Source organism: Heliangelus exortis, chromosome 3, assembly GCF_036169615.1.
Source record: "Heliangelus exortis chromosome 3, bHelExo1.hap1, whole genome shotgun sequence".
NCBI classification, from domain to species: Eukaryota; Metazoa; Chordata; class Aves; order Apodiformes; family Trochilidae; genus Heliangelus; species Heliangelus exortis.
Genome location: NC_092424.1, coordinates 47119604 through 47133099, shown reverse-complemented (window position 1 = coordinate 47133099; position 13496 = coordinate 47119604). Strand labels below are relative to the sequence as shown.

The 13496-nt window shown below is 37.2% G+C and overlaps 1 protein-coding gene across 1 annotated transcript in view; it reads right to left on the bottom strand.

Annotated features, from left to right (window-relative positions):
* Positions 1-13496, bottom strand: part of PRKN (parkin RBR E3 ubiquitin protein ligase) — a 712407-nt gene that overhangs the window by 218275 nt on the left and 480636 nt on the right. The window lies entirely within an intron of this gene.

Here is a 13496-nt window from a genome sequence, read left to right as displayed (position 1 = left end):
CCCTGGAGGAAAATTACAAGGCTCTAAACTTCATAGGTAACCTTGTATCCTTTATGTAGGCATGACTCCACCTCACTGAATGTCTGGAGATCATTGTGAAATACATGGAAGCACCCTGCTGAATCTGAGCCAGCAGTGTGCACAGATGGCCAAGAAGGCCAACAGCATCCTGGCTTGTATCAGGAATGGTGTGGCCAGCAGGAGAAGGGAAGCGATCATGACCCTTTACTCGGCATTGGTGAGACCACACTTTCAAGTACTGTGTTCATTTCCAGACCCCTCACTGTAAGAAAGACCTTGAGCTGCTGGAGTGAGTTCAGAGAAGGGCAACCAAGCTGGTAAAGGGTCTGGAGAACAAGTCCTGTGAGGAGAGGTTGAGGGAACTGGGAATGTTTAGTTTGGAGAAGGCTGAGAGGAGACCTTACTGCTCTCTACAACTACCTGAAGGAGGCTGTAGGGAGGTGGATGCTGGCCTCTTCTCTCAAGTGGATAGGACTAGAGGAAATGGCCTGAAGTTCCACCAGGGGAGGTTTCGACTAGATCTGAGAAAAAATTTCTTTGCTGAGAGAGTAGTTAGGCATTGGATTGGCTCCCCTAGAAGTACTTAAAAACCATGTAGATGAGGCACTTCAGGACATGCTCTAGTGGGTGATACAGATACTGATACATATATTTTATTCAGGGGGGATGTTGACAATTGGACACAGTGACCTTACAGGTCTTTTCCAACTATGGTGATTCTGTGATTCTTTGACTACTCCTGAAGTATTCACATTTGTTGCAGGAACTCCCTACCCTACTCACCCTGTTCCAGGAATAATGAATGTAAGCCATGTTAAAACTGATAGCAGCATCTTGTATTGCAGAACAGTAGCATTTAGTGCTGCCAAGTCTCTACTGATTGTGTGGCGAATACAAACACAGAACTTCATAGAATATCCATACTAAACACCTAATACCTCAGAAAGTGAGGCAGGAGATCTATGAACATAAAGGAATTTTGAAGACAAACAAATAAACCTCTTCTGTACCGAGTGGCTAGCAGAAACAACTTTGTAGCCAAGCATGTAAAAATGGAGAACTGCACAGGATCTTGAAATGTAATGTATCCTCCTGTTCAAGAAAATAAAGGACAGTTTTCTCTTCTGTCTAAAATTACTTATTTTACTCAGCCAAGTCTTTCTTACTGAAAATAAATAGCATCAGCTAGACAGCTCAGGAGGAACCTCTTCTAAAACACACCTTTTAACAGCTCAAATTTATGTGAATTTTAACTACTTTTTTTAGAATAACTTGTCCAGAACAATAACAGATGCAAACTCAGAACATCAGCTGTCTAGTGCTGCATGAGAATTTCAGCAAGAATGTAGGCATCACTTACAATAGCTTTTCATTTCTGGATACAATACGACAGAACATGTGCTCATGTGATATCGATCTTGTCCAAGGACTTTGGAGATGTGCCAGCTGAACACACCTGGCAACACTCCTTGAGTTTTCTCATATTCCAGATATTAAATTTACAGAATTTGGCTTCCCAAAGAGCCGAGTCTCTGAATTCCGAGGCTAAAACATTTACTTCTTAAAAATAGCAACCCCTGTCTCCCAAAGCAATTTCTGTTTTTTCATGAAGCCACATAATAACTGAATCTAGGCACAAATTAGTACTGTTCCCATGAGCAGTTCTACATCTGCTCACTTTAATGTCATAGTGCATCAATCACAAACACAAACAAAAAATTAGACATTTTATGGGCTTTAATTTAAGCTTACATGATTCCTCATTAATGTGAGGTTTTGTGCTACACCTAGATTCTAGCTTTCAATAGCAGGAACCACAGCTGTTTTAATAACACTTGTGATTAGATGACTTCACGAGATGTTATTCTTTCTTTCTCGAAATAACTGCCACAAAGCATTACTTTGTTGTTTTGATAGCACCACTCCAGATATTTGATCAATATTAAAAGTGCAGCCAAGGTATCAGGTACTTAGCAGTACAGACATGAAGTGCCAGGAAAATAGAGTGCCAAAGATACTGGCAACTTCAGTTTTCAAATAGCGGCCTGACTGGTGAAAGCAACAGCAGCAATCCAAAATACATTGCTAATACATTCTTTCAAACAAATACTTCATCCAATACTGAAACTGCAAGCATTAAGCATTGGCTATTAGTCTGTTCCAAAAAGTAGGGAATTGTGTTAATTTTGTGACCTTTCCGAAAAATAACTTAAAGGTCCTGGACACAGCAAGAAAATTGCAAGGAAACAAACTGCTTAACAGCAGGTTTAAGTGAAGTCAGAGTTAGATATGGTAGCATATGTCTGGCAGTAAGTGGAACCTTGGTTCCTCTAAGCAAACAGAAAAATTACTGACGTTATGTAAAGTTATGCCACTATGAAGCCAAAATAAGAAGTGTATCAATAACTGAAGTGACAGATACACCTGAACATAGAATATTGTATGTCTCCTTTTAAAAAAAAATAATTCAGCAGTGAATGCAGGTTAATGCTCAAGGTAAGCTGGCTTCCTTTCTCCTGCATCTTAAGCTTCAGGGGCCACTCTTGGAAGTAAATATATAGTGTACTCTCCTTCAGCATTATCCTTCTTGGCACCCCTGGTGAAGGTGACATGTATGCCAAAGAAGTGGTCAATTAACCACCAGCAGCACTGCTCAGGATATTTATATCAGAGAGCTATAGAAAAGAAGAAACGAATACCAATTGCAAATTCCTGACATTCATGCTAGCATGCAGCTTCATGCCAGTAACATACTACTTTGTTACCCTGTGGAGAACTTCTGCAACAAATCTGAAATGGGAAAACCACATTACTGTCAAGAGGACAGTAAGTATACTATGTTCCATGATAGACTCTAGCATACTAGATTAGTAAAAACTATTTTTGAATTAATATAGTTCTTCATACCATTTTCACTTTTTAAATGGCTCTTGTCCCACAGAGTTTCCATTCCTATCATAGTAATTATCATGAAAAGAAAGGAAATGTGAATGTAAAGCAGACATCATGCTGAAGTAAAACAAAGCAACTTATATCACAAGCAAACAATAAAGATTTAAATGTTAATAAAGAAGGATTTGTAACAGCATCAAAAGAGGAATGGGTATCATAGAAGAAAAGACCAGAAGGAGTGAGTCAATAGGCACCAGATTTGGTGCTATATTTGGCACTGTGGAGTGGAAGCTTACAAAGGAAGGCAGTTGGTATACAGAGACAAGATAGGAGGTAAAAAAATGCAGGTCTGTGTGGGATGACATGAAAGTTCACATGAAGTAGAATTCAATGATGCAGCTGCAGGAAGCTGGGAGTCATGAAGTCTGACAGAAGTCAGAGAGCAAGATCTAATATCTCAGGACAATAGTATGCTGCCATCAGACTGATATTGTTTGACTGCAGTATATACACATGGTAAAATCTAAATTGTACTGCTCTGTGCTATGTGGACTCAAAAAAAAATCTACAACACTGTCAGTAAGCATAACTCAATTGCATCCTAGTGTATTGGCTGGCTCAGATATCCTGCCCTGAGGTCTCAGGGGCGTTATATGCCATACGAGTTGCTGAAAAGTTTGGTTTTACAGAAGATAAGAGGATATCTTGGCTTTTTTAATGGTGTTCAACTCTGTTTAAAGAAAGGCTTGTTTCCTATACTGCTGCACTTTTCATTATTACATGGTGTCTAGGACAGGCATGCTCCTGAGGATGAATAAATGAGTGAATAAATACAATGTGTTTTGTCACTGCATGGAGGTCCATTGAAGCCACAGATTACAGAATAGGGCCTTGCATGTGACAGCTGATTCAGAACCCCTGGATGCAAATGCAGGGCACTGTGGGCAGGATTCTTCTACGACCCAGTTTCTTGGAGGAGAACATAATTTCCACCTGGGTGCACTGAAGGTGGGATTCAGAGAAACGGCAGCAAGTTTTCAGTAGAGAAGACAGATGTTTCTCACATTAAAAGGAGTCTACAGAAAATGCAAATTTACAAAAGGTCATGGTGAAGAGAAAACTTTCAAAACTCCGAGCAAAGGCTAAAAGATGAGAGGTGCTCTTATTTAGTCACTCTTTGAGGGAATTGTTTCTTATTACTGTCCCACTGACAACGTGAACCTCTTACCCTTAGGAAGATTGTAATCCACAAAAACATAGGTTAAGTCCCACTACTTTCACTTCGGTGTACTTTGCCTTGTATTTCTAAAATTAAATCTTTATTTTTCAGGAGAATATACTTTTTCTGTAAAATTAATTAATTAGAAGTTTGTGCAATAGACAACTCCTTTGTGCATTTTTAGAAATAGATCAGTCCCTCCCTTTTGACAGTAAATTTATATATATATATATTTGAATATTACAACCACCCTGATTTTCAGTCCCCTCTTTCAAAGTAAAAAATCCCTGTATTTGCAATATCTCACTCAGAGTGTTTAGGGATCCCAAACTCTTTCAGAAGTGTTGAAAATTTACAGACAAAAAGTGTGTGTTTCATTCCTTAGATAAGCAGGTGCTATTTGACAGTTGAGAGAAATAACCTAATCTTTTTTCATCAGGGAATCCTTCAGAAAAGATTCATGTTGTACTAGAGGGACATTCTCTCTTCTGTTTTTGGCTGATACTAAATTTGCAGCTAGATGAAGAGGCTCCAAGCACATAAGGACATGTACACAGGGAGAAATGTCCATCTGCTATTGACACAGCCAGTTAACAAACTGAACACACCTTGAGAACCTCTGTTTATTTTTCCTTGATGTACTTGTGCTCATACCACAAATCCATCCAAATAATCACACACACAAAAAAAAAAAAAAAAAAAAAAAAAATTAATGAAGACAGCAATAATTTTACCTAAAATGGAAAAATACCAAAAAGTCATAGAGTACACCCCTTAAGAAAAGCAAAAAATTATTAACTTGGCTACAATAAATGATCATGTTCATGAACTCTTCCAGGTTTCAAATTCTTATTTTGGATGTATTTGCTACCTGTTCAATTTCTCAGATATAACTATAGAACCAGAATTACTATTGTGGCTACAGTTTAAATCCATTCTTATCCAAAAGGTGATACTGAATTTTGAAACCCACATTTTAAGCAAAGCAAACACAAAGGTAGTGTTACTTAATCTGTAGCTGATGCTTGAGGTTATCTGAAGACCATCCCCAGTGTCTTGTGTACCTGGAGGATTGCCTCCTTACATGTGCCAGAGCTGGTAGTTATGGTGGTGCTTTCAGTCCGTAGAGATTAATGACATGAATTTTTTGACAGGCAACAGAAATACAATTCTGCTCCAAATCAATCTGCAGTAGTGATAAGAATCATAACAAGCCTTATTCAAAAAGGGCTGGCAATGTCTGTTCCAAAGAAATTCATTCTGTTTTGCAGAAAGAATAATCAAAATTCTGTATGACCTTGAGGAAGCAGAAAGGTCTATACCAGACTGGCTGGAAAAAACTACTGTAGGCTCCAACAGAATTTTTCTCTGCCTCAAAATAGGATGTTCTTAGAAATATTTGACTTACCTGCAACACGAAACAATGCCTTTCTGAACAAGGAAAACTGGACTGGAAAAGCATCTAAGGCAGTTTATTACTACATTATTTGAAGAAGCCCACTGGAAGCTTTCCTTTTAACCTAAAGATTTAGGATCCTATTTAATTTGATCCCTACAGGCATGCCTTTAGAAAACAACCACAATCTCTTTTGGTACTTCTCATTCTTAGAGAAAGTTTTTGAGGAAGTAGTGACCATGACAGTAACAACCTCAATCTGTACGTTTGCCAATAATCAGATAGTTTGCATCTGGGGATGTCGTATGGGAATCCTCAGTGATGGCAGTATTTATCGTCTACAGGAAACAAAAAATGAGAAGGACTGGACAAAAAAGATAGCAAAGAACATTGCACATATATTTGAGAGAAACTTATTTTCAGTTCAGGTTAAGGATTTGTACATGCAGAGCACTAGACAGTCTGTATTAAATCTATGCTAGGAGGCAATGTTGCGTATTAGTGAAGGATGCTCAGCATCAGAGCACACCATATACCCAGGAACCTGTCTTTTTGTGAGATTCCAAATGTTGCTGCTAAGCAAAGAAGGTTACCCTTGCTCTCCAGGAAAAGGCCAGCTGAAAGGAGATAGAGTGGGAGATTAGTACACTTTTCTCATAAATCTGTTATAGTTTTAATAACTAGCTGCTGGAGATCATACAGAATAATGAGTGGCCTTAATTTGATTCATGCCAGCTCAGAGTTTGCTCAAATCTCAGCTGGAAGCTAGGGTCACTGTCTTTATAACAGGACTTCCCCTATTTCCATGTTTCCTCTCTCCTTCCCCTTCAGTCCTAAACACATAGATAGAAACACACTTCTGGAATAGGCTTATACCAAAAACTATTAATTATACATGAGCTTAGATATTGTTCAGCATATCTGAACAAAGATAAACAAAACTACAGACCAAAAATAGATCATATTTTGATATTAGGCTTGCTGAAGTCCATATTAATATGTTAGTAGCACTATATTATTAGAATATAGAGTGAGGGTTCATCAAAGTAAAATGCTGCAGTTGAGTGATAGTCTAGCATTTCATGCACAATTTGCAATATCCTTTTACTTAATATGAACTTATGCTTAGTGGCAAGAAAGAGAATAAAGGAAAGCATGTTAGTGCATGAAATAGAGGGACTATAGCAAACAATAAAGTAAGGGAACCCAAGAGAGAAATAATCTCATATATTCCATATGCTATAGCATTACTAAATGGAACTCTCAAACACAGTTGTAAATAATCCCCACTTCTTTCCACACTTTTAAAAAAGGCTGGTATTCTGTCCTAAATGGAGCATTACAATGCCTGTTCTTTGTTCAGCCCTCCATGGAACAGTGTGGTGTATAAAATCTGTATAAAAAAGCAGCCTCTCTCTCTCTCTCCCCTTTTGTCTTTTTGCTACCATGGATATGACATCATTTTTGCCAACCGTTGCTAAGTCATGAACAGAGGGAACATTTCCTTTTCTCACATGGAGGGGAGGGTTTGAGCCAAAGCTTCCAAGAGACACAATGTTCTCTTTATGCAGCCAGGGAAAACAGTAAGAGAGGGCTGCTGATGGTCTGGGAAATGGCGAGCAGCCACAAAGCACACAAAGCTGGCAGTGATGCCCAGCCACTCTCAGTTCCCACTAAATTGGTGGCCTATTTTCTCATCTCAAAGAAAGGAAAGGGAGGGATAGAGGGGAGCAAAGAAAAAATCCCTACATCTTTGCCACCTAACCCTTGCTGAGGCAAAGCCCTGGCCCCTTGCCCTTTGCAATGAGGGCTGCATCCTCTGTAGGAGAACAGGAGAGGGAGCGCTTATGATGGATCCAGGAGCTGCTGTTCCTAACCATGCTGTCAACCAGGAGTATTATGGCTGGGGGAAAAGAGATGTTTCCTTAATGGAAAGATGTTTAGCTCAAAAAAGGACCAAGAACTCAATTATGGTCAAATTAAGAAGCACTCTAAGACACACATTTTCTGGACACCTGTAGACTTCAGGTCCTGAAGTCCTAACTCAGTATTTCCTAGCAGGCAAAACTGCTGCTGAGTTCAACGTAAATATCATATGAGAAAGGATTTTTGATACATAAGTTTTGATTATTTCCCTTTCTTGCATAGCTACAGTGATGTAGTTTACAGTGTTACAGTTTACAATGTTCAACACATGAAACCTTTTGGTAATTGAAAGAAGTTCTATTTATTTACTCCTCAGAAAGGGCATCAGCAAACAATGCAACGCTTATACAAAACTTACAACCGAAACTTTCCCTTATGTCTGAAAACTTTTATAGCTCATGTTCTGTAACAAAACAGATTACTTTTTTCTTATTGTAGCTTTTCATCACTTATTAATTTAACTTACAAAGCACAGACTACAATTACTTTTGTTTATCTCTGACATAGAAGAAAAACAGAATTTCCTGTATCTCTGGCAGGATAATGGCACCAACCAGAAAGTTCTATCGAACTGAAGAATCAAAAGGCAAGGTACAAGGGATATTTTCTCAAAGCAGGTGAGGGAAGGGAAAGAAAAGAAGGATATTGCTTCCATGAGACAGAGGATGTATTAAGATTCAATTTGAAGTACTACTTTTCCATCCACCCCAGCCAAGGTTTCCATAAGCTGCCACCTTCCACTGGGATAAAAATTTATTCAAGCTAAGTTATTTTAGGACTAGGTAAAGGTTTGAAATATGTGCTCACATTTTCTCATAATTCTTCATTTGTCCTATAAAACAAGAAGAGAACCCAGTTCTGTTTACTCAACCCCTGCTTCAATTGGCTGTTTCAGTAAAAACCAGTAGGGGACACTAAATGAGTGAAAGATTTTCACACCTATTTGTAGATAAGTGAAGTTTCTCTTCACATGGTTAACAGTTTGAAGCACATACACTAAACAGCAAAGCCTCCCTTCAGTACATTTCTTCAGCCTGCCCATGGAAATAATTTTATGTAAACAAATCCATTAACACAGACACCTTGTGACAAAGGCAGACATTTCGCTGACACATGATAGAGTCCACGCGTGGTGTGAACTCCCTGTAAGAGTTAAAAAAAGACTCTGTGTATATTTGCATTTCCAAACACATATGCATGTGCAATTTGTGAAGAGAAGTCTGAAGTCTGAACTTTCCAAAACAAGAGTTATCAATTTGTTAAATAATGAACTCAAGTAGTTTAGCAGGATGGGATTAACATAGAGTATATAGCCTGTGGCATAAAAGAGACTGAACTTGTAGCTCCTGTTCGCAGTTAGATGCAGCACCATGAATAAGCAGTGTCCTCAGTCATCTGGGGAGAGCTTGATCCTGCCCTCAAATATGAAGGCAAGTGTCTTGTAAAATCAGCTCCTCTACCAGCACTGCATCTGATATTACAAGACTCCAAGAGATGTGTGCTGGCTTACTAAAAAGAAAAAAAAGGCGCATAAAATAACCTTCCTCCAGCAACCCCTGACTGCAAGTAAAAAAAGGAGATGAGGACTGAAAAAAGGGCAAATGGAAAACAACCCTATGCCCCCACCTTCACTGTAAGCAGGAAAAAAATGGTAGTAGATACACATATAAATTCCCAAAGTTCAACTGAATCACAGCATCAGAAGCATGGAATTCATATTAAGCCTTTTAGAACACTTTGGACTCTACTGATGGCATTTGTTTTGAGTTCACTCATGCCTGAATGCCCAGGAAGGAAGTGAACTGAATGTGCAATGTTGAGCTTGCAGGATATATTGCTTGATAGGGTGCTGGCTTCAGCAGGGTTCATTTTCTTCTCAGACCCCAGAGCTGCACAAGTGTATTACTGTGTGCTTTTGTGCAACATCAGGGAAACTGGAACAATTCCACAAACTATATGGATGAAAAGATGGATGGAATGCATCATCCCACAAAAATGCACTCCTTTTTCCCTCCTCCCAAGAGATTGCTTGAAAGGAGGAAAACGTGATTTCTTTTGCAAATTCACACAGTCCTTTTGCTTTATGTTTGCACTGTTTCCTTTAATCAAACATAAAGTTGGAACTCAAGTATTTTAGTAATGAAGGAAACTGTCCTTGGTGTGAGATTTTCCAGTACTGTTCAATTGAACATGCAAACTCCGTCTTACAGTTTTTCAGAGGAATTTTAACTTAATGTAGGTTTTTACTGTTTTGATAGCACTTTCTCACATCTCATTTGTTCAAAAACTTAATTTTTGTGCTCCTGTCTTCCCTGCCAGACTAAGGCAAAATCAGATTTACATGAATCAACACAGAAAACCGTGGATTAGTAAGGAAAATATCCTAAAACAAATAATTAATCTTTGAGAGTATCTTCTAATCAAAATTCACAACACTGGAAGTCTATTTGCATTAATTATTTAGGATAGTTTACTAAGGAGAATACGAATAGCATGTCTGTTTCTTTTTTTTACTACATGAACAACTTTATATTAATTAGATATAGAATAGCTGGCATCATCAGGAGAGAAATGTGCCACTAGGGAAAAGAAAGCTACTAATGTAATCAAACATTAAAAGAGATAATGAACCTAGTCAATAGATAATTACATATTTTTGTCAAAGTATGATTTTTCATATTTGATGAGGCTGGAGGCTGAAGCTGATGGATTCTTTGAGAAATTGCCACAAAGCACTGAACAAAAGTTCCATTATGGTCAGAGAACAAACTGGTTTATAAAAGTATTTAGAGGAATGTAACCAGAAACTGAGCCGCTTCCCCTCTCTGTTTCAACTAACATGGTGGCAGGGTGAAAAATGAACAGAAAACGTTGGATGCATTTGCATCATGATTATATCAACAGGATGGAAAATGTTAAAGCTACAGAATCTTTCCAAGTAAATTAAATGGGCACCATTAAAGAGCTGTTAATTTTCTAAAACCAGTACACTGCAATATCTGGACTTGAAAGCATTAGTGACTTTAAAAAGGAAAGGGAAAAACTGAGCAGCACTGCACTGAAGAAATCTTTGTTTCCCTTCAAATATTAGTAACTTCACTAGTAGTACTAAGGAGTGAAAACATATTATTATGAAAAAATGTAGTAAATTTGACCTTTAGACTCCTCAGTGGTAAATTATGTGGCAAATATGAAATCATGCCTACCAATATACCCATGTTGGACACTATCACTATAATGAACCATTAACCCTGAGTGGTAAGTGTTGGATAATTCAAAAATGAAAAATCTTAAAAAATAAAGGAAACGTGAAGAAGTCTTTGTGGCTGTTGTTTTTGAATGAAGCAGTTATTTCAAGGAGCTTAGTATGTAGAAAAGTGTTTCAGTCTTTATCAAGGGATTTAAAAGGAATTTGAAGAAAAAGCAGTGATTTGGAACTGTGCAACCAGACTTTTCTGGGACAGTGACCAGTCCCTCAGAATTAAATTTAAAAGTCCACAGGTTAAAAATCTGACCTGATGCAACAAAGTTTGATCTATGTATTCCCTAGGACTATTTTATTCACAGAAAAAGCATCTTGCTGAAATGTGCAGTTTAAACACATGCAATGAATGTTTCAGCGACTGTTTTTTAAAATTAATTAGAATAATAATTAGAATAATTATTATTAGAATTATTAGAATAATAATTACAATATTTTTTAAAAACATAAAACTGCTCTTGGGAAAGTTTAAAATCCTCTCTCATATTTTAATAGTGAAAATCACATATTTAAAAATTGTTACTCCCTTAGACTTGTGAAGCCTTGAAATGTTTTAAGTATTCGATATAACACTTAAAAATATACTTAGAGATGCACTTTATTCAATAGAATATAGAAATGTATAGATTCAAATCTTTTTCAAGTTAGAAGCTGGGGTGCTATTGATTGGGGAATAAAGTTGCAAAATCATATTCTGATTAAAAAAACCCTATTTAAAGTCCCAGCAAAATGAATCCTATTGAACTGCAGAAATACTTTGCTATCATTTACTTCTCTTTTATGAAGCCACATTGGAGTTGCACTGAGTGACTTAATTTCTTATACCAAATAAACCAAATATTACATAAGCTTTCCTGCCCCTTCCAAACACCCAGAGGCTGCTGTGTAGTAGGCCACCTTGCCTGAAGGCTCAATCAAAGGAAATGGAAATCACCTACAGAATAAATAAATTAAACCTTGTAGTTGGGCTCGTGAATGAGAAAAGATAGAGAATAATGAGACATCTCATCAGTGTAAGAGCAAAAGGAGAAGTCATATTAATCTGAGATCCTCTGGAAATGATCCATTATAGCCTGCTGCAGATTTTTGGAAAGAAGCTCCTACACTATAACTTCTTGGACATTTTTCATGACAGCATGCTGCCAGGAAATCCTGAATGACAGCATTTATGAGTTATGACAGCACAGATTAGAAGTGTGGATGCTACTGCATATTTCCATCTTACCCTTCTGGTAAAGTCAGGCTTATCATAAGATAAACAAAACCACAAAGATCCATATTCTTTGATCCCTAGAACTGTATTTGTGTTTGGAAAGTTAAGTTTTTCTTTTGAAAGAAGCACTCAAACATAGATCAATAGGAACTCACCTCATCAAACAGGTAAAATTTAAGGTCTATGGAACCAGGGGTGTTTGCCAGTGAAAAGCTGTGCAGTAATTAAAGGAAAAAATTACTTAGATTCTCATCCAGTGCAAACAGCACTGAGATACAAATGTAGATCACTTATTAGTTTTTCTTTTCAAAATTCTTTCTATTTCCTAGCCTTGAGTAGAGATGGAGAAGCAAGTTTTAGCAAGTAAATATGACCATACTTCAACTGAGACAACAAAAGAAGACTTCTGAAATCCAATTTCCAGGGCAATCCAATTTCATTATGTATTTTTCCTGCACAGCTATCCTTCCAAGCAATTTTGTTGCATTAATTTTCCAAATTTTTTAATGCTGATAGAGTTTTTCATTTTTTCCCCTCTTTATTCAGAGTTCTAGTAATCCTGCTAGTAATCTGCTAATCCTCTGATTAGAAGTTTACATCTATATAAAACCCCCTAATGTTTCCATTTGGTTGTGAATGCAAAAACAGGTGTCTTATAAACTTAGTTGGGAACTCTGATACCTTAGATGTTGGATAGCTGCTGCTGGTGATGCTAAGAAGTCAGGTGGAATGTCTTTATTTATATCTATACAAGTTTAGTTTCCAATCCCAGAGGTTCCCAATACTTTCAAATCATAAATTTCTGATAAAACAATCCACGGCTGGTTGCACTCTGCATAATCTCTATTGACAAGTCTGTATAATCTGACACTCAAAAACCAAAAATGGGGCTCCAGCTTATAACTGGAAATATAAATTTCAGCTTGGGAGAAATATTTATATATATTTATTTATATATTTATATATTTATTTATACTAATAAACATAATCTCCCTGCCTCATACCGGCATAATATACCATTATGGTAAAATTAGTATTATCCTTTTGAAATGGAAAACAGTACATTAGCCTGTTCCTTGTTGATATAAAAAACACTGGACCTAATTTGGTCTAGACTGTAGATAACTTGCACTCATTTCCTTAATGAGTAACTTAATCACCAGAAAAACAAAATTAAGTGTTTTGAATCCTGAGCCATGAGTTAAATTTATGTAGAAATATTGGCTGGATCACACTATTATTGTCAAACAACAACTTGCTGTTTGAAATCCACGGATGGTGTAGAGTCATAGATTTTACACAGAAATGAAGGAAAAATTTATTTGCTGTTAATGGACCCAAACATGCAGGTGCACGTTATCCAACTGGGTAACCTTAATAGCTAAAATAGTATCAAGAGCTCAGCTGGAGAAATCTATTTGTTAATGAATATATGCCCCATGTAGTTGTATTCAAAATGGCAGAAAGAAGCACTATTTGTAGCTTATACATACTTGATACATGCAGACACAACATATGTGATTGAAAACAAGTACAGAAATCACAGTCATAGAATGGCTGGGGTTGA